This window comes from Salvelinus sp. IW2-2015, unplaced genomic scaffold (genome assembly GCF_002910315.2).
Source record: "Salvelinus sp. IW2-2015 unplaced genomic scaffold, ASM291031v2 Un_scaffold2011, whole genome shotgun sequence".
Taxonomy (NCBI): Eukaryota; Metazoa; Chordata; class Actinopteri; order Salmoniformes; family Salmonidae; genus Salvelinus; species Salvelinus sp. IW2-2015.
In genome coordinates, this window is record NW_019943360.1 from 181,723 (window position 1) to 200,609 (window position 18,887).

The window sequence follows — 18,887 nt, forward strand, 5'->3', positions numbered from 1 at the left end:
ATACCATAGACTTCCAGTCATTTGCTGTAACGTTAGTTGATTGACTCACGAAACTACCTCTAACTTCCTTCATACTGGACACATAACTGGTATCCAAGTTCATCTGCTATGGGGACAGTCAAGTCATCCCTCTAAGGCAAAATGCTAATGTCTAGCAACACAAGGTTGCATGTTTGAATCTCATCATGTGTAACTTAAGCATTTCAGCAAATTTATAACTACTTACTACTTTTTAGATACTTTGCAACTATTTAGCATGTTAGCTAACCCTTACCCTAACCCTAGCCCTAACCCTAAACCTAGCCCTAACCCTAACCCTAGCCCAACCTAAACCTAGCCCTAACCCTAGCCATACACTCTAAACCTAGCCTAACCCTACCCCTAAACCTACCCTAACCCTACCCTAAAACCCTAGCCTAATAACCCTAAACCTAAGCCTAACCTTACCCTAAACCCTAGCCCTAACCCTCCCTAACTACCACCCTACCTAACCCTAAAACCTTAACTCAACCTTCCTACTCCCTCAACTAGCCCTAACCTCCCTTCCCCTATACCCCTAACCCTAGCCCTAACCCATACCCATACCCTAAACCTAGCCCTAACCACCCTACCCCTAAACTTGCCCTAACCCTTACCCTGACCCTACCCTAAACCTAGCCCTAACCTAGCCCTAACCCTTCCCCTAACCCTAGCCCTAGCCCTAACCCTAACCCTACCCTACCCTAAACTAGCCCTAACCCTACCCTGCCCTACCTAACCTAGCCTAAACCTAGCCCTACCCTTCCTAACCTAGCCTAACCATTACCTAACGTAGCATATATTCCGTATATTTAATATATCATACTAAACAATCAAAACGTTTGGATACTATACGTGCAATCAATTCTATTATATTGTACGATGATAGGCTTGTTTAAGCTAACGTAAAGTCAATATCATACTAAATGGAGTGGCACGGATTTATGTTAAATATAATAGGTTTTCCTCTGGTTGTCTTGAGGGTAAAATAAGGGAAAAAAAACCTTAGTCAGAAAGAATAGTGATCAGCTGGGGGGAGGATGGAGGCACTTGACTGGGTTGTGGTTAATATGTGATGCTCTGTCTGTTGCTGGTTGGCTCTGCTGTGCGCCTAATGATGACATCAGAGACAGTGTTGTGAGGGTTTTGATCAGACACTCTAGTCCGTTAAGTATTTACTGTTATTTCTGTGAGATATAAGAGAAGAGAAATACCTTGCAGCATGACAATAATAAACCATGAACCCTGTCCATTCTGTTTTTCTGTTTTTCAGTGACTGGTTGTCGCCCCCACCATCCCTCCACATCTTCCTCTCTCCTCCTCCTCCTCTTCCAAGATGAACTGGGGTGGGTTGCAGTCCCTCCTCAGCGGGGTGAATAATACTCCACGGTGTTCGGTCGCGTCTGGCTCTCCATGGTCTTCGTGTTCCGCATCTTGGTGTTTGTGGTGGCCGCTCAGCGCGTCGGGGAGACGAGAGTAAGGACTTCGTCTGTAACACGGACGGGTCAGAATGCGTCAACGTCTGTTACGACCACATCTTTCCCATCTCACACATCCGCCTGTGGCCCTACAGCTCATCTTCGTCACCTGTCTCTCATGTGGTGTGTGGCGCGTCAAGTGCGTGAGGAGAGGTCCAAGGACTCCGCAATGCATGAAGGGTCGCATTTGTACGCTAATTTAGGGAAGAAGAGAGGAGGCCTGTGGTGGACCTATCTGGTGAGATACTAACATGTACTGTACACAACACACAACACCACCAGACAACACTAACATACTGTACACAACACGCACCACTAACATACCACAACACAACAGACAACACTAACATAGCAACACACAGACAACACTACATACTGTACACAACACCAGACAACACTAACAACTGTACACAACACAACCAGACAACACTAACATACTGTACACAACACCAGACAACACTAACATACTGTACACACACCAGACAACACTAACATACTGTACACAACACCAGACAACACTACATACTGTACCAACACCAGACAACACTAACATACTGTACAAACACCAGCACACACTAACATACTGTACACAACACCACAACACACCAGACACCATAACATACTGTACACAACCACCAAACCACCAGACAACACTAACATACTGTACACAACACCAGACAACACTAACATACTGTAAACAACACCAGACAACACCACAACATCACTGTACACAACACCACAACACACAAGACAACACACCAGACCACACTGACATACTTTACACCAAGCCAGAACAACACTATACTGTACACAAACACCAGACAACACTAACATACTGTACACACCACCAGACAACACCAGACAACACTAACATACTGTACACAACACCACAACAATGTCGCTTGACGCTATATTGGGAATTAGAAGACTTGCAACACAAATCTTTACATTATAAAAATGACTCATGTTTGAAGATTCTCCCTGATTGTCTAGTTTTTACTTTGGTCGTTGTTCGTTTTAGCAGATCTTAATTAAAAAGATTTATAGGTCCATTATATTTTCTACTTACTTTATATATAGTTTAAGTTGTTTAATTTAACACGGAAAACATTTAACCATAACGAAAATATAAAGAAATAAATTAATAATTAAATAATAAGAATTATATACAATATCAATGTTTTTTTGTTTTTTTGGCACGGCGGCAGAGATTTAGTGAATATAGGGGAAACACTGGTAGGTGGGATTTTAAGAACAACAACTAGACTGGAACATCAACACATAGGTACAAGGCTGAGTGGCTGACGGTCTTTGCTGTGTGAACACAAAAGATATTGACTGCCGGCAGGCAAACTTTAAACAATCCGACCGGTGTGTCTGAGCTTTAAAAGTCCATAAATGTCATAGCATGGGGCCCCCATTGAGTTTGTTATCATGTTTGTAGAAGTGTAGGTAATTCGCTGTAAAAAAAAGTCAATTGTCTCTCAGTCCCATGGCAAAATGTGTAGAATTGTAGGTAATTCGCTGTAAAAATAGTAAATTGTCTCTCAGTCCCATGGCAAAATGTGTAGAATTGCAGGCAATTAGCTTTAAAACTGACATGTTTTCAATGAGGTAAACGCCGATGGGAAACCCCATGCTACAGCCTATTTATTTAAATGGAAAARCCCATGCTTCAGCCTATTTAATTAAAGCCACTATGCTGCATGAGTTGGGCTACATGTTATAATGCTTTTAAAAAGGGGAAATTATATTTCAGAGAGTGTCAACATAATTTATTTCCATTCATTTAGGAGTAGCATGTCCTTTAAAAAAAAAGATAGACAGAGAAAGAGAGAGACAGAGAAAGGGAGAGGCAGAGAATGAAAGAGAAAAAGCGAGAGAGAGAGAAAGAGAAAGTGAGTGAAAGAGAAAGTGAGAGAAAGTGAGAGAGAGACAGAGAAAGGGAGAAAGAGAAAGAGACAGAGATTATGTAACTATAATATGAGTCAATGTATAGGTTATATTTAAAGCTCAATGGTAGCCTGCGATGCACTGACAGGCCTCACATGTAATAAACAGGGAACAAGGAGAGGACAAGCACACAGGGGCTAACATGTCATTTTACATGACTGGAGACTTTAGCACAATCTTTGTTAATACAGCACAAATCATCAAAATGACAGGCTACTTTGACACTGAGAATAAAATCCAAGGGTGTTTCACTGCCTACAGTATTTTAGGAGTCAAATGGCAACTCCTGCCAAATAAAATCAGATTGTATTGGTCACATGCACATATTTAGCAGATGTTATTGTGGGTGTAGCGAAATGCTTATGAATACAAAAAAATAGCTGTAACTTATATTTCCTGTCTGGTCTCTTCTATATATATTTTTCTACTGTGTCATTGGCTTGTTAATTGTTTATTCCATGTTATTCAATGTGTAACTCTGTGTTGTTGTCTGTGTCACATTGCTTTGCTTTATCTTGGCCAGGTCGCAGTTGTAAATGAGAACTTGTTGTCAACTGGCCTTCCTGGTTAAATAAAGGTGAAATAAAAAATAATAATAAAGACTGTAATCTCGATATCTAATTCTACTCAATCTCTACCTCTGGTTATTACAACATGAGTGGAATGGAACTTAACTCCTCTCAATGAATAGATCTGAATGAAACCATTTGAAATAGTCAACTGGACACCCATATTTCCTGCGTGGTCTCTTTAAAGAAGTTTTTATGATGATTCTTTATGATATTATCTCTAATCCTCCATCTTCTCTCCTCCCCGTAGGCGAGTCTGATCTTCAAGGCGGGCTTTGACGCCGGCTTCCTCTACATCCTCTACTACGTCTACGAGGGTTACGACATGCCACGTCTCTCCAAGTGCTCCCTGGAGCCCTGCCCCAACACCGTCGACTGCTACATCTCCCGTCCCACCGAGAAGAAGATTTTCACCATCTTCATGGTGGTCTCCTCAGCCGTCTGCATCTTCATGTGTATCTGTGAGATGGGCTACCTCATCTGCAAGAGGATCCAGAAGCGCATCGGGAAGAAGGTGGCAGAGAGTCTTGAGACGACATCGTTGACGGCGGAGATAGCATTTGACGTAGGGTGGACTATAAGTTCAGAAGATAGCATATGTCGTAGGGTGGACTATAAAGTCTAAGGTCAGGAGATAGCATATGACGTAGGGTGGACTATAAGGTCTAAGGTCAGGAGATAGCAAAAACTACTTCCGGCGCCGACCGAGATGGCCGCCTCGCTTCGCGTTCCCTAGGAAAATATGCAGTATTTTGTTTTTRTATGTGTTATTCCTTATATTCCTTACCTGGTACCCCAGGTAATCTTAGGTTTCATTACATACAGTCGGGAGGAACTACTGAATATAAGAGCAACGTCAACTCACCATCGTTACAACCAGGAATATGACTTTCCCGAAGCGGATCCAGTGTTTTGCCTTCCACCCAATACAATGGATCTGATCCCAGCCGGCGACCCTAAGCGACGCTGAAAATTGGGCAAACGATGCGGTCTCCTGGTCAGGCTTCGGAGACGGGCACATCGTGCTCCACTCCCTAGCATACTACTCGCCAATGTCCAGTCTCTTGACAATAAGGTTGATGAAATCCGAGCACGGGTAACATTCCACAGAGACATCAGGGATTGTAACGTTCTCTGCTTCACGGAAACATGGCTCACTCAAGAGACGCTAACGGAGTCGGTGCAGCCAGCTGGTTTCTTCACGCATCGCGCCGACAGAAACAAACATCTTTCTGGTAAGAAGAGGGGCGGGGGTGTATGCCTTATGATTAACGAGACGTGGTGTGATCATAACAACATACAGGAACTCAAGTCATTCTGTTCACCTGATCTAGAATTCCTCACAATCAAATGTCGACCGCATTATCTACCAAGGGAATTCTCTTCGATTATAATCACAGCCGTATATACCCCCCCCCCAAGCAGACACATCGATGGCCCTGAATGAACTTTATCTGACTCTATGTAAACTGGAAACCACACACCCTGAGGCTGCATTCATCGTAGCTGGGGATTTTAACAAGGCTAATCTGAAAACAAAACTCCCTAAATTTCTATCAGCATATCGATGTGCTACCAGGGCTGGTAAAAACCTTGATCATTGTTATACTAACTTCCGCCGACGCATATAAGGCCCTCCCCCGCCCTCCTTTCGGAAAAGCTGACCACGACTCCATTTTGTTGCTTCCAGCCTACAAACAGAAACTAAAACAACAAGCTCCCTCGCTCAGGTCTGTTCAACGCTGGTCCGACCAATCTGATTCCACGCTTCAAGACTGCTTCGATCACGTGGATTGGATATGTTCCGCATTGCGCCAACAACAATATTGACGAATACGCTGATTCGGTGAGCGAGTTCATTAGAAAGTGCATTGACGATGTCGTACCCACAGCAACGATTAAAACATTCTCAAACCAGCAAACCGTGGATTGATGCAGCATTCGCGTGAAACAGAAAGCGCAAACACTGCTTTTAACCAGGGCAAGGTGAGCGGAAACCATGACCGAATACAAACAGTGTAGCTATTCTCTCCGCAAGGCAATCACACAACAAGCTAAGTCCCAGTATAGAGACAAAGTAGAGTCGCAATTCAACAGCTCAGACACAAGAGGTATGTGGCAGGGTCTACAGTTAATCACGGATTACAAAAAAGAAACCAGCCCCGTCGCGGACCAGGATGTCTTGCTCCCAGACAGGCTAAATAACTTTTTTGCTCGCTTTGAGGACAATACAGTGCCACTGACACGGCTACCGAAAAACCTGCGGGTCTCTTCACGCTGCAGCCGAGGTGAGTAAAACATTTAAACGTGTTAACCTCGCAAGGCTGCAGGCCCAGACGGCATTCCAGCCGCGTCCTCAGAGCATGCGCAGACCAGCTGGCTGGTGTGTTTAAGGACATATTCAAATCAATCCTTATCCCAGTCTGCTGTTCCCACATGCTTCAAGAGGGCCACCATTGTTCCTGTTTCCCAAGAAAGCTAAGGCAACTGAGCTAAACGACTACCGCCCCGTAGCACTTACTTCGGTCATCATGAAGTGCTTTGAGAGACTAGTCAAGGACCATATCACCCACCCTACCTGACACTCTAGAACCCACTCCAATTTGCTTACCGACCCAATAGGTCCACAGACGACGCAATCGCAACCACACTGCACACTGCCTAACCCATCTGGACAAGAGGAATACCTATGTGAGAATGCTGTTCATCGACTACAGCTCAGCATTAACACCATAGTACCTCCAAACTCGTCATCAAGCTCGAGACCCTGGTCTCGACCCCGCCCTTGGTGCAACGGGTCCTGGACTCCTGACGGGCCGCCCCCAGGTGGTGAGGGTAGGTAACAACATCTCCACCCCACTGATTCCCAACACCGGGGCCCCAAGGGTGCTTTCTGAGCCCTCTCCTTACTCCCTGTTCACCCACGACTGCGTGCCATGCACACCTCCAACTCAATCATCAAGTTTGCAGACGACATTACAGTGGGAGGCTTGAATTACCAACAACGAAAAGACGGCCTACAGGAGGAGGTGAGGGCCTTCTTGGACGGAGTGTGGTGTCAGGAAAATAACCTCACACTCAACGTCAACAAAACAAAGGAGATGATTGTGGACTTCAGGAAACAGCAGCAGAGGGAGCACCCCCCTATCCACATCGACAGGACAGTAGTGGAGAAGGTGGAAAGTTTTAAGTTCCTCGTGTACACATCACGGACAAACGAAATTGGTCACCCACACAGACAGCGTTGTGAAGATGAGATGCGCAGCAGCAACCTCCAGGAGGCTGACAGAAATTCGCTTGTCACCAAAAGCACTCACGAACTTCTACAGATGCACAATCGAGGCATCTGCCGGGCTGGTTCACCGCCTGTGTACGGCAACTGCTTCCGCCCACCAACCGTAGCGCTCTCCAGAGGTACGTGACGGTGCTGCACTAACGCGATCACCGGGGGAAAACTACCCGCCTCCATGACACCTTACACCACCGACTGTCACAGGGAAGCCATTAAAGATCCATCAAGGACAACAACCACCCAAGCCTGCCTGTTCACTCCCGCTATCATCCAGAAGGCCGAGGTCATACAGGTGCATCAAAGCAGGGACCGAGAGACTGAAAATGAAATCTGAAGGCCATCAGAACTGTTAAAAAGCCACCACTCAAGATTTAGTGGCCGTGCCAACATACTGACTCAACCCACCACTTTAATAATGCCGGAAGTTGATGGAAATTTATGTAAGAAATGTACCCACTAGCCACTTTAAACAATGCCACTAATATAATGTTTACATACCCACATTTACTCATCTCATATGTATATGTATTATACTGTACTCTAAATAATCTACTGCATCTTCCATCTTTATGTAATAATGTATCACTTAGCCACTTTAAACTATGCCACTTTATGTTTACATACCCTACCTTACCTCATCTCCATATGTATACTACTGTACCTCATACCATCTACTGCATCTTGCCTATGCCGTTCGTGTACCATCATCATTCATATATCTTTATGTACATATTCTTTATCCCTTTACACTTGTGTGTATAAGGTATGTAGTTGTGGAATTGTTAGGTTAGATACTTGTTGGTTATTACTGCATTGTTCGGAACTAGAAGCACCAAGCATTTCGCTAGACTCGCATTAACATCTGCTAACCATGTGTATGTGACAAATAAAATTTGATTTGATTTGACGTAGGGTGGACTATAAGGTCAGGAGATAGCATATGTCGTAGTGTGGAATATAAAGTTGAAGGTCAGGAGATAGCATATGACGTAGGGTGGACTATAGGTCAGGAGATAGCATATGGTGTAGGGTGGACTATAAGGTCTCAGGTCAGGAGATAGCGTATGATGTAGTGTGGACTACACCTTTAACTGAATGTTCACTGAACTATGCATGCTTTCACCAATGATTGACATTTACTTGTATTTATCCTTTATTTAACTAGGCATGTCAGTTAAGAACAAATTATTATTTACAATGACGGCCTACTAAAGGTAAAAGGCCTCCTGCGGGTACGGGGGCTGGGATTTATAAATAAAAATAAAATAAAAATATAGGACAAAACTCACATTACGACAAGAGAGACAACACAACACTGCATAAAGAGAGACCTATTAATTGATTTCTGATTGCCCTTAATTGATTGCATGTGTGTGATGTTACACAAGCAATACGAAGTACATGCTCTTCAACCGATCGCTGKCRGCACCCGCCCGCCTGACTAGCATCACTACTCCGYATGGTTCTGACTTAGAATATGTGGACAACTACAAACACCAAGGTGTCTGGCTAGACTGTAAACTCTCCTTCCAGACTCACATTAAGCATCTCCAATCCAAAGTTACATCTAGAATTGGCTTCCTATTTTGCAACAAAGCCTCCTTCACTCATGCTGCCAAATATACCTCCGTAAAGCTGACTATCCTACGAATCCTTGACTTTGGCCACGTCAATTACAAAATAGCCTCTAACACTACTCAGCAAATTGGATGTAATCTATCACAGCGCCATCCGATTTGTCACCAAAGCCCCATATACCACCCACCGCTGCGACCTGTATGTCCTCATTGGCTTGCCCTTGCTTCAAAATCGTCTCCAAACTCACTGGCTCCAGGTCATCTATAATTCTTTGCTAGGTAAAGCCCCGCCTTATCTCAGCTCACTGGTCACCATAGCAACACCCACCCGTTGCACGAGCAGGTATATTTCACTGGTCACCCCCAAAGACAACACTTCCTATGGCCGCCTTTCCTTCCAGTTCTCTGCTGCCAATGACGATTTGCAAAAATGACTGAAGTTGGAGACTCATATCTCCCTCACTAACTTTAAGCGTCAGCTGTCTGAGCAGCTTACCGATCGCTGCAGCTGTACACAGTCCATCTGTAAATAGCCCATCCAACTACCTACAGTTGAAGTTGGAAGTTTACATACACCTTAGCTAAATACATTAAAACTCAGTTTTTCACAATTCCTGACATTTAATCCTACTCAAAAGGTTCACCACTTTATTTTAAGAATGTGAAATGTCAGAATAACAGTAGAGAGAATTATTTATTTCAGTTTTTATTTCTTTCATCACATTCCCTTTGGGTCAGAAGTTTACATACACATAATTAGTATTTGGTAGCATTGCCTTTAAATTGTTTAACTCGGGTCAAAGGTTTTGGGTAGCCTTCCACAAGCTTCCCACAATAAGTTGGGTGAATTTTGGCCCATTCCTCCTGACAGAACTGGTGTAACTGAGTCAGGTTTGTTGGCCTCCTTGCTCGCACACGATTTTCAGTTCTGCCCACAAATGTTCTATATGATTGATGTCAGGGCTTTGTGATTGCCACTCCAATACCTTTACTTTGTTGTCCTTAAGCCATTTTGCACAACTTTGGAAATATGCTTGGGGTCATTGTCCATTTGGAAGACTCATTTGTGACCAAGCTTTAACTTCCTGACTAATGTCTTGAGATGTTGCCATCAATATATCCACATAATTTTCCTACCTCATGATGCCATCTATTTTGTGAAGTGCACCACTCCCTCCTGCAGCAAAGCACCCCCACAACATGATGCTGCCACCCCCGTGCTTCACGGTTGGGATGGTGTTCTTCGGCTTGCAAGCTTCCCCCTTTTTTCCTCCAATCATAACGATGGTCATTATGGCCAAACAGTTCTATTTTTTGTTTCATCAGACCAGAGGCTGTTTCTCCAAAAAGTACAATCTTTGTCCCCATGTGCAGTTGCAAACCGCAGTCTGGCTTTTTTAACTTTCTCGCCACCGGGGTTTCGCTAGCGGAACACCCACAACCGCGAAATTAAAAAATATTTTTTTGAAATATTTAACTTCCACACATTAACAAGTCCAATACAGCAAATGAAAGATAAACATCTTGTGAATCCAGCCAACATGTCAGATTTTTTAAATGTTTTACAGCGAAAACACACTATATATTTATGTTAGCTCACCACAATAGCCAAACACACAACGCCATGTTTTCACCGCCAACATAGCTTTCACAAAACCCACAAATAGAGATAAAATTAATCACTAACCTTTGAACAACTTCATCAGATGACAGTCTTATAACATCATGTTATACAATACATTTATGTTTTGTTCGAAAATGTGCATATTTAGAGCTACAAATCGTGGTTTTACATTGTGAATACGTAGCCATAATGCACCAAATTGTCCGGAGAAATGTTGGACAGTCACGTAATCTAACCAAAAAACTCATCATAAACTTTACTAAAAAATACATGTTGTACAGCAAATGAAAGATACACTGGTTCTTAATGCAACCGCTGTGTTAGATTTATAAAATAACTTTAGTACAAAGTACAGCATGCAATATTGTGAGACAGTGCCCACCAATTCTCCGCCTTGTTGGAGCCAACATAAACCACAAAAATACGAAATAACATCATAAATATTCTCTTACCTTTGATGATCTTCCATCAGAATGTAGTGCAAGGAGTCCTAGTTCCACAATAATTTCGTTGTTTTGTTTTAGAATTTCCATTTCTTCTGTCAAATTAGCAACTTTGGCTAGCATTGTGGAGCGCACATGTCCAAGAACTCTTGGCGAATGGAACGAAAAATTCCAAAATTCACAATAAACGTTGAATAAACTGGTCAAACATCTTTATGATGTTTTTATCATATGTTTCCAATAAAGTCKGAGCCGGAGCATTTCGTCGTGTATACCTAATGCATTTCAGAAGACAATGTGGGGTTCCCTGGTGCGCAGTTGAATACTGCCAATAGGGCGGACCTGTCACTCCAAAAGCTCTCATTCGGTCTCACATCAAGCTAGACACCCCATTCAACATTCTCCTGCCTGTTGACATCTAGTGGAAGGCGTATGAAGTGCATACAGGTCCATAAATAAAAGGCAATTGAATAGGCAAGGCCTTACACAGAGCCCCATTTCAGAATTTTCACTTCCTGTTTGGAAGTTTGCTGCCAAATGATTCTGTTTACTCACAGATATATTTCAACAGTTTTAGAAACTTCAGAGTGTTTCTATCCAATAGTAATAATAATATGCATATCGTATGATCTAGAACAGAGTACGAGGCCGTTTAATTTGGGCGCGATTTTTTCCCAAAGTGAAAATAGCGCCCTCTATCATCAACAGGTTAAACAACAAGGTTGTGGTCCTATTCACTAACAGGTTGGTTTTGGAGCAGTGGCTTCTTCCTTCCTGAGCGGCCTTTCGGGTTATGTCGATATAGAACTCGTTTTACTGTGGATTAGATACTTTTGACCTGTTTCCTCCAGCATCTTCACAAGGTCCTTTGCTGTTGTTGGATTGATTTGCACTTTCGCACCAAAGTACGTTCATCTCTAAGAGACAAAACATGTCTCCTTCCTGAGCGGTATGACGGCTGCGTGGGCCCATGGTGTTTATACTTGCGTACTATTGTTTGTACAGATGAACGTGGTACCTTCAGGAGTTTGGAAATTGCTCCCAAGGATGAACCAGATTGTGGAGGTCTACATTTTTTTCTGAGGTCTTGGCTGATATCTTTTGATTTTCCCATGATGTCAAGCAAAGAGGCACTGAGTTTGAAGGTAGGCCTTCAAATACAGCCACAGTTACACCTCCAATTTGACTCAAATGATGTCAATTAGCCTATCAGAAGCTTCTAAAGCCATGACATCATTTCTGGAATTTTCCAAGCTGTTTAAAGGCACAGTCAACTTAGTGTATGTAAACTTCTGACCCACTGGAATTGTCATACTGTGAATTATAAGTGAAATAATCTGTCTGTAAACAATTGTTGGAAAAATTACTTGTGTCATGCACAAAGTAGGTGTCCTAACCGACTTGCCAAAACTATAGTTTGTTAACAAGAAATGTGTGGAGTGGTTGAAAAACAAGTTTTAATGACTCCAACCTAAATGTATTGTAACTTCCGACTTCAACTGTAGCTTCTTCCCCATATTTGTTTTGCTGCTCTTTGCACCCCAGTATCTCTACTTGCACATCCTCATCTGCACATCTATCACTCCAGTGTAAATTCTAAATTGTAATTACTTCGTCACTATTGGCCTATTTATTGCCTTACCTCCTTACTTCATTTGCACACACTTTTACAGATTTTCTATGTTTTATTGACTGTACGTTTGTTTATCCCATGTGTAACTCTGTGTTGTTGTTTGTGTCGCACTGCTTTGCTTTATCTTGGCCAGGTCGCGTTGTAAATGAGAACTTGTTCTCAACTGGCCTACCTGGTTAAATTAAGATGAAATATAAATAAACATACAGAGAGACCTATTAATTGATTGCTGATTGCCCTTAATTGATTGCATGTGTGTGCTGTGACTTGGCGATTCACCATGATTAACTGTATTCACAATTTTTTTTAACCCACCCTCCTCCTGTGATTGGAGCATCCCTTAAACTATCTCTCTCTCTTAACTGTGTGGCAGATACTAGTCTGGTGTGTCACACTTCCCAAGGCCCATTACCTCAGAGGTTCTGTCTACTGTGACATCACTGCCGTGTACATATCTATCTGGTTACCGACTTATGATTATACATGATCAATCATGTTTTACACAGCACTCTACTGCCTGCGTCCCAAATGCAGCCTAGTCCCTGCATAGTAGGACTGGGAATTGTCAGTGATCTCACGATACGATGGATTACGAATACTCTCAGGTGCCGATAAGATATGTACTGCGTTCGAAACTGTATTTATTGTGATTCCATGTTCCAAACATATTGTTCACCGTACGTCTGCTGCAGAGAGAACAGAGAGAGAGAGAGAGACATCCCAAGGGCAAACACATTCCAAGGACAACAACACATCCCCAAAGGGCAACCCACGATCATCCCAGAAGGACAACAACACATCCCCAAGGACAACACATCCCCAAACACAGTCCCCCAAGACAACATCCACCAAGGACTCAACACCATCCCAAGGACAACAAACCACCCACACCTTCAAGGACAAATTGGCTCTTTATTTTATAAACAGATGGAGAACAGGCTGTCTAAGGAACAATACTGTTGATCAAAGAATACCTATCAGTTCATGCAGGTCATGTCAGAGAAGAATCTGGTTTTTATGCAACAATGCAAAACTCAGATAAATGCTGTGTTATTATGAATAGAACTTTGATATAATGTTTACATCTGCATTTCCCAAGGGACAACACTCCCAAGGAACAACACATCCCGGCGCCAAGGACGAAACACAATCCCCAGACCATCCAGGACCACTCCCAAGGACAACACATCCCCAAGGACACACATGGCAACAACAATGCCCCAAGGAACAAAACACACGATCCCCCAAGGACACACACACCCAAGGACAACTAAACAATAATCCCCAAGGACAACACATCCCAACAACACATCCCAAGGACAACACATCTCCAGGACCACAACGCGGAACAACACATCCCCAAGGACACAACACATCCCCAAGGACAACACATCCCCAAGGACAACACACATCCCAAGGACAACAACACATCCCCAAGGACAACAACACATCCCCAAGGACAAAAACACATCCCCAAGGACAAACAGGCACATCCCCAAGACACACATCCCCAAGGACAACAACACATCCCAAGAGGACAACACATCTCCCAAGGACAACACATCCCAAAGGACAACAACACATCCCAAGACAACAACACTCCCCAAGGACAACAAACACATCCCCAAGGACAAACACATTCCCAAGGACAACAACACCCCAAGACACACACCCCAAGGACAACAACACATCCCAAGGACAACAACACATCCCAGAGACAACCACATCCCAAAGACAACAACCAAACATCCCCCAAGGACAACAACACATCCCCAGACACAACACATCCCCAGGACAACAACACATCCCCAAGGACAACACATCCCCAAGGGAACAACAAACATCCCCAAGGGACAACACTCCCCAAGGGACAACAACACATCCCAGGACAACACATCCCCAAGGACAACCATCCCAAGGACACAACACATCCCCGACAAACCAACACATCCCCAAGGACAACAACACATCCCCAAGGACAACACATCCCAAGAGCACCACACATCCCCAAGGACAACAACACATCCCCAGGACAACACAATCCCCCAGGACAACAACAATCCCCAAGGGACAACACATCCCCCAAGCGAACCAACAACACATCCCCAAGGACAACAACACATCCCCAAGGACAACAACACATCCCCAAAGACAACAACACATCCCCAAGGACAACACATCCCCAAGGACAACAACACATCCCCAAGGACAACACATCCCCAAGGACAACAACACATCCCCAAGAGAGACAGACAGAGACAGAGAGAGAGAGAGAGAGAGAGATTATGTAACTACAGTATGAGTCAATGTATAGGTTATATTTAAAGCTCAATGGTAGCCTACGATCAATGCACTGACAGGCCTCACATGTAATAAACAGGGAACAAGGAGGTGACAAGCACACAGGGGCTAACATGTCATTTTACATGACTGGAGACTTTAGCACAGTCTTTGTTAATACAGCACAAATCATCAAGTTGACAGGCTACTTTGACACTGAGAATAAAATCCTTGGGTGTTTCACTGCCTACCTTAGGAGTCAAATGGTAACTCCTGCCAAATCAAATCAAATTGTATTGGTCACATACACACTATATAGAACACTATGAGGTAAGGTGTTTTCGGACCTTCCCTTGGTCGTATTCTCATTCTCTCTGTCTCTGTCTGTCTCACGGGGCAGAAATCTCAGAGACCAATTGGTACACTCTGATTTACCAACCCAAGATATCCCTGCACAAGGTCTATTTGCGCCCCTACTGGATGGAAATTACAAGTGTAATGGCTGTGCTCAATGCAATGGCACTTATAAATGCAGATCCTTCAAACACCCATAAACAGGGAAATCGATCCCAATCAAAGGAGTTATTACGTGCTCCACTGAGGCAGTTATTTATCTTATAACTTGTCCTTGTGGTAAAAATGATGTGGGTAAAACAAAACGCAAATTAAAAATACGTATCTCGGAGCATCGTAACACCATTAGGTGCAAAAACTTGACTTACCCAGTTGCGGCCCACTTTATGGAGGCAGGCCACTCGATTTCGTCTCTTCATTATATTGGCATCGAACATGTCACCCTCCCTAGCAGAGGGGGTGACCTTGATCATTTATTGTTAAAACGAGAGGCTGCCTGGATCTTTAACTTAAAGACCATTGCTCCCTTCGGTCTCAACGTAGACTTCGATCCGAAGACATTCTTGTGATTATTGTGACTTTGCCATTGTAATAGTTTGTAAGCCTGTGTAGTCTAAAATGAATCTATGATCGTATGCTGTCAAATTAAATCAAATTTATTTATATAGCCCTTCGTACATCAGCTGATGTCTCAAAGTGCTGTACAGAAACTAAATGCTATCCATTTTTAATACCAGGTCTACTCCTTTAATACCAGGTCCTCTCATTTAATACCTATGGTGGTAATTTATATAACCAAAGTCCTCTCCTTTAATACCAAGTCCTCTCCTTTAATACCAGGTCCTCTAATTTAATACCAAGTCCTCTCCTTTAATACCAAGTCCTCTCCTTTAATACCAAGTCCTCCTTTAATACCAGGTTCCTCTCCTTTAACATCAGTCCTCTCCTTTAATACCAAGTCCTCTCCTTTAATTACCAAGTCCTCTCCTTTAATACCAAGTCTTCTCATTTATACCAGGTCCTCTCCTTTAATACAAGGTCCTCTCCTTTAATACCAGGTATTCTCCTTTAATACCAAGTCCTCTCATTTAATACCAAGTCCTCTCCTTTTAATACCAGGTCCTCTCCTTTAATACCAGGTCCTCACCTTTAATAACAGGTCTTCTCCTTTATTACCAGATCCTCTAATTTAAACAAGTCCTCTCCTTTAATCCCAAGTCCTCTCCTTTAATACCAGGTCTTCTACTTTAATACCAAGTCCTCTCGTTTAATACCAGGTCTTTCCTTTAATACCAACGCCTCTCCTTTAATACCAGGTCCTTTCCTTTAATACCAGGTCTCTTCCTTTATACCAGGTCTTCTCCTTTAATACCAAGTCCTCTCCTTAATACCAGGTCTTCTTCTTTAATTCACTCCTCTCCTTTAATTACCAAGTCTCTCCTTTAATACCAGTCCTCTCCTTTAATACCAGGTCTTCTCCTTTAATACCAGGTCTTCTCCTTTAATACCAGGTCCTCTCCTTTAATACCAAGTCCTCTCCTTTAATACCAAGCCCTCTCCTTTAATACCAGGTCCTCTCCTTTAATACCAGGTCTTCTCCTTTAATACCAAAGTCCTCTCCTTTATTACCAGGTGGGTAATTTAATACCAAGTCCTCTCCTTTAATACCAAGTCCTCTCCTTTAATACCAAGGCCTCTCCTTTAATACCAGGTCCTCTCCTTTAATACCAAGGCCTCTCCTTTAATACCAAGTCCTCTCCTTTAATACCAGGTCCTCTCCTTTAACACCAAGTCCTCTCTTTTAATACCAGGGTCTTCTCCTTTAATACCAGGTCCTCTCCTTTAATACCAAGTCCTCTTCTTTAATACCAAGTCATCTCTTTTAATAACAGGTATTTTCCTTTAATACCAAGTCCTCTCCTTTAATATCAAGTCTTTTCCTTTAATAACAGGTCCTCTCCTTTAATACCAGGTCCTCTCCTTTAATACCATGTCCTCTCCTTTAATACCAGGTCCTCTCCTTTAATACCAATTCCGCTCCTTTAATACCAGGTCCTCTCCTTTATACCAGGTCCTCTCCTTTAATACCAGGTCCTCGCCTTTAATAACAGGTCTTCTCCTTTATTACCAGATCCTCTAATTAAAACAAGTCCTCTCCTTTAATCCCAAGTCCTCTCCTTTAATACCAGGTCTTCTACTTTAATACCAAGTCCTCTCGTTTAATACCAGGTCTTCTCCTTTAATACCAACGCCTCTTCCTTTAATACCAGGTCCTTTCCTTTAATACCAGGTCCTCTCCTTTAATACCAGGTCTTCTCCTTAATACCAAGTCCTCTCCTTTATACCAGGTCTTCTTCTTAATTCCAACTCCTCTCCTTTAATACCAAGTCTCTCCTTTAATACCAGGTTCCTCTCCTTTAATACCAGGTCCTCTCCTTTAATACCAAGGCCTCTCCTTTAATACCAGGTCCTCTCCTTTAATACCAAGTCCTCTCCTTTAATACCAGGTCCTCTCCTTTTAGGCCTGACTGTTTGAATCACATGACATGTTCTATCTGTGATTTAATCAGCGGTTGTGTCAGAGGAAGGCCCTAACAATTGTAAAAGACTTCAGCCACCCAAGTCATTGTCTGTTCTCTGTGCTTTTGCACGTCAAGCGGTACCGTAGCGCCACCTATGGGACCAAAAGGCTCCTGAACAGCTTCTAACCCAAAGCCATAAGACTACCCAGACGTTCTCCTTTTTTACCCTCTACCTACATGTACATAGTATTTCAGTCAATCACCACAACTACCTCGTACCCCGGTACACTGACTCAGTACCGGTTCTCCCTGTATATAGCCCCGTTATTGTTATTTTATTGTGTTACTATTTTATTTTTTAATCTATTTGTATATGTTCTTACTGTTTTAACTGTCTTGTTGATTAAGGGTTTGTAAGCATTTCACGGCAAAGTTGTATTCGGCTCGTGACAAATGACATTTGATTTGATTTGATGTCATTTCCATGGCAACAGAAACAGGGGTTGACCATCTCATCCCGGTTTAGACCTGAGCTATGTTTACTTTCTACACTGAACAAAAATATGAGACACAATATGCAACAATTTGCAACAATTTTACCGAGTTACAGTTCATATGAGGAAATCAGTCAATTGAAGTAAATTCATTAGGCCCTAATCTATGGATTTCACATGACTGGGTAGCGGCGCACTGGGGAGCCAGGTTCAGCCAATCAGAATACGTTTTTCCACCACAAAAGGACTTTATTACTCGTCAGTTTCTTCAGCTGTCCGCGTGMCTGGTCCCAGACGATTCCCCAGGTCTAGAAGCAGGATGTGGAGTTCCTGGGCTGGGATGGTTACACGTAGTGTGCGGTTCGCAAATTCTCTAAAATGACGTTGGAGGCGGCTTATGGTAAAGAAATGAACATTCAATTCTCTGGCAACAGCTCTGGTGAACATGTGTGTGTAAAGTTGTCATCAAGGCAAAAAGGTGGCTACTTTAAAGAATCTCAAATATAAAATATGTTTTGATTTGTTTAACACCCTTTTTTTGGTTACTACATGATTCAATACGTGTTATTTCACAGTTTTGATGTCTTCACTATTATTCTACAATGTAAAAAATAGTAAAAATAAAGAAAAACCCTTGAATGAGTAGGTGT

The 18,887-nt window shown here is 42.8% G+C and overlaps 1 long non-coding RNA gene and 1 pseudogene across 4 annotated transcripts in view; one reads left to right on the forward strand and one right to left on the reverse strand.

Annotated features, from left to right (window-relative positions):
* Window positions 1-436: 436 nt before the first annotated feature.
* The window catches only part of LOC139024918 (uncharacterized), a 109,394-nt gene continuing 90,943 nt past the window's right edge, over window positions 437-18,887 (reverse strand). For 3 of the 4 annotated variants that reach the window (XR_011476313.1, XR_011476316.1, XR_011476315.1), the window contains one exon: window positions 437-448. This is a non-coding gene — a long non-coding RNA (uncharacterized lncRNA). Of the gene's footprint in view, window positions 449-731; window positions 745-18,887 lie in introns of those variants that run through there. The other variant, XR_011476314.1, reaches the window with a different exon arrangement.
* LOC139024915 (gap junction beta-4 protein-like) lies at window positions 1,355-4,643 on the forward strand (annotated as a pseudogene).